Source organism: Helianthus annuus, chromosome 3, assembly GCF_002127325.2.
Source record: "Helianthus annuus cultivar XRQ/B chromosome 3, HanXRQr2.0-SUNRISE, whole genome shotgun sequence".
NCBI lineage: Eukaryota > Viridiplantae > Streptophyta > Magnoliopsida > Asterales > Asteraceae > Helianthus > Helianthus annuus.
The window spans coordinates 138,305,172-138,308,390 of record NC_035435.2 but is presented as its reverse complement, the minus strand read 5'-3'; the positions used below and the strand labels follow the sequence as shown (position 1 = coordinate 138,308,390).

The 3,219-nt window shown below is 35.8% G+C and overlaps 1 long non-coding RNA gene across 1 annotated transcript; it reads left to right on the top strand.

The window, feature by feature from the left end:
* The first annotated feature begins 219 nt into the window (after positions 1-219).
* LOC110929986 lies at positions 220-2,952 on the top strand. The gene is made up of 2 exons (XR_002587570.2): positions 220-1,084; positions 2,560-2,952. It is a non-coding gene; the product is annotated as an uncharacterized LOC110929986 (long non-coding RNA).
* Positions 2,953-3,219: the final 267 nt, after the last annotated feature.

Sequence of the window (3,219 nt, the reverse complement as noted above, 5' to 3'; positions counted from 1 at the left end):
CGGTCTCTTACCCTCACTTCTGGTTTCTGGTCTGATCTTCAACCTGGATGTTTGCTTATATTAAGTGATACCTTGAAGCTTAAACATCAATATATGATATCATTTTTTTACAAATGGTTTGCATAAAAAAAACTAACCAACTCTCCATGTCTATTTGAGCAATGATCTGGTAAGAACATATATGCATTTGTTAGTTGGGCTTTCTTTTACACCCACATTTTAAAAGACAAATTTTATAGAATTTTCTCATGTAAAAGTATATTTACAAAATGGTCACAACTTTTTTTATTTGTAGTTACGTAAAACTTGAAATAGAGTTGTAAGAGTTATATAATGCGAGTTCAAATTATTCAGGTCAAATTGGGCAACTTTAAAAACATCACAATTCACAAGTGAGTTATGGTCAAATCAGGTGGATTAGAGTGGGTCCACCTTTTTATCATGTCACATGGGTATCCTTGCCATTTATAATTTGGAAAAAGGTTAGTGGGTTGTGACAACAGTCAGCGATGGAATTGTGTCTCTTGGGTTATTTAATCATGATTTGGCAAAGGGGGGGCTGCAAATTTAGTGGGTTGTGACAACAGACTGCGATGGTTGTCAAAGAAAAGCATCATCTGTTTGATGAATTTCCAGAGTGATGGAAATATTGGTAGGAACGATGGGGTGTCATCAATTTTGAACAAATTAGTGGCTTTGGTCAATTTGGATCCTTAAACCGCTCTTTTGGATACCGAAAACTTGGTTTTAATGCATAACACGAATGTGAACTTCTGTTTCATTTCTACCGGTTGTATGCCAACTTCTGTTTCGTTTTTACCGGTTTACATTTGGTTTAAAGCATACTCTGTGTAATTTTCAATTGTATTTTTAGTTATATTAAATCCGTCTCCTTTTTAATAACATTTAGGGTTTTTAGTTTGTTTTGTTACCGTGTCTAATGTGAAATTGGGGACCAACAGAATGTGGAGGATTCATCACACGATGAGTTTACTGGCGATGGTGTGGTTGAGGTTGTTGTTGCATCTGTGAAAGAAACCACATCACTAATGTGAACCTGATATCATCATTTTGGCTGCGCCAGGTATCTTTCTCTCTCTCTACACACACACATATATAATACTATTCAATGAAGGGAGCTGAACCAAGAATATTAAAATTAAGATCATAGATTGTTCAGCTCTCATTTCTGTTTCAAATGTAGGATGTAAATATAAACACACACACACACACCATGTGTAATTCGGGATGATCCACCATAGAGCATTGTAGGGCAACAGTCTTTTTGTTGCCATTACACTCTTATGCAGATCTTCTTCATTCGTTTTGTCATTGTCAATGCTTAGAGTGACATTCCTCTTGCACATGAACTGAAATTGTGGGGCTCGGATATGAAATCCAGTCACTTGGAGCACGTCTCCAATACGATATCTGTTTAGCCCTGAATTGAATACAACAGTTATTTTTAGCAGCGAGTTGATCGAACGCTTCACACATCTCACAAGTTGACTAACAGAAATGCAAACTTATCAAAGTCAAGTTGGACAAACTTTTATATTTATCAAGCACAAGTATCAAACATGAAAAGTTACATATTCTCTTGGTTGAAGAATTCTATATCCATTCTAAAAGTTAGATACCGTTAAGAATAGGTATAAAAAATTTCAACCACAACTATAGTCAGTCATACATAATTTGTTAAAAGAATATGTAGTCAGGGGCGAAGGTTAGCAGGGGCCGGGGGGGAGTAGTGTTATGTATGTAGCTTTCGTATAGAAAGTTTTGGGTATATACGTTTTCGACCCCCTGGTTCTATATTTGGTTATATACGATTCCGACCCCCCCCCCCCCCGGTTGGAAATCTCAAGCTTCGCCACTGTACGGATATCATTGCACAGACTAACCCAATTGCGTTCAAGAAAGGAGATTGCACGTGGCAAAGCTGATGCAAATACAGCTCCAAGGCGTAGGACTTGCTGGCGGTGGATCATCCCGGATAACAGTTGGCAGTACATGCTTTGGTTGCTGTCAGACCAAACTTAGATTTGATCCATTTTTCAATTCTTTGGTCTACTTTGTAGCTATATATGCATGCACAAACATGAATTAAAATTATAACTTTTGCTACAGGTATGAGGAAATAAGTCTTTTATGATGTAATCATTTTTTTGAACGGTTATGATGTCATCATTAATTTGTTTTTGTTAATGATTGCTTGATGTCGCTTTCATTATTGGAAGTGTTTAGTTTTTGTTGTTGCTAACTAAGATTAACAGTCGTTTTCCTTTTTTTTTCATTCGTATGCTTTAATTATTTTTTTAAGTATATGTTTTCCTATTAAAAACTTCAGTATGGTTTATCCAGGTAAAATATTTATAAATAGACTACGATATTTATAAAATTTGGACAACTTTTGACCCGTTCTACACTTTCTTTTGCTAATTTACTTGATTTTATGTTGTTGACTTTTATTTTTGTAAAATATTTATAAATAGACTACGATTGTTAGAGATGAAAACATAACCTTATTGACTTTTATTTTTGTTTGAAAATGAACAGTTGGCAGTGCGATGGAAAGGAATTGTGAGGAGTTTAGGACTATGGGAATCAGTGAGGGAATTTGCAAGAATGTATGATGCTGGCATGGGCATTTTAATTTTTACACCAATTGCTATGTTATCGTGGTTCCCATTTGTCTCCACATTCCAGTCCCGTTTTCTGTTTAATTAAGCATTTAGCCGTGGACCGGTCTCGAGATCTCTCTTATCCTCGCTGGCAACAAGGCTAATGTTCATGCGTAATTTTATCTGGCACGTGTATTGATGTTTAACCCTCTGTGTTTAACTTTGTTGTAAACTTTGTATTATTTTTGCGTATTTGATGTAAATGAGAAAACGAGACGATGTTTATAGGGATCTTTGTGAATATATGGTGAGATGTAAGATTTTTTTGTCTCGGTGTTAACTTCTGTTTGTTTATACGTGTTTTTTCCTAATCGGTTTTGCAGTATTTGAAAAACCCTGCAAAATTGATCACCATCGTATCCATCAAACTTACAATTGTCTGATTGGAAGCTCACACATAGACAATGGGACGACAATTGGATGGGTGTCGGCCGACACTGTACCTTTTTTTTTGTGTGTTTTTTGTTTAGTGTAAATTTTGGCGCCAACAATTAAGTTTTGACACCAACCCTCGTGAAATTTTGGCATGGCCCTC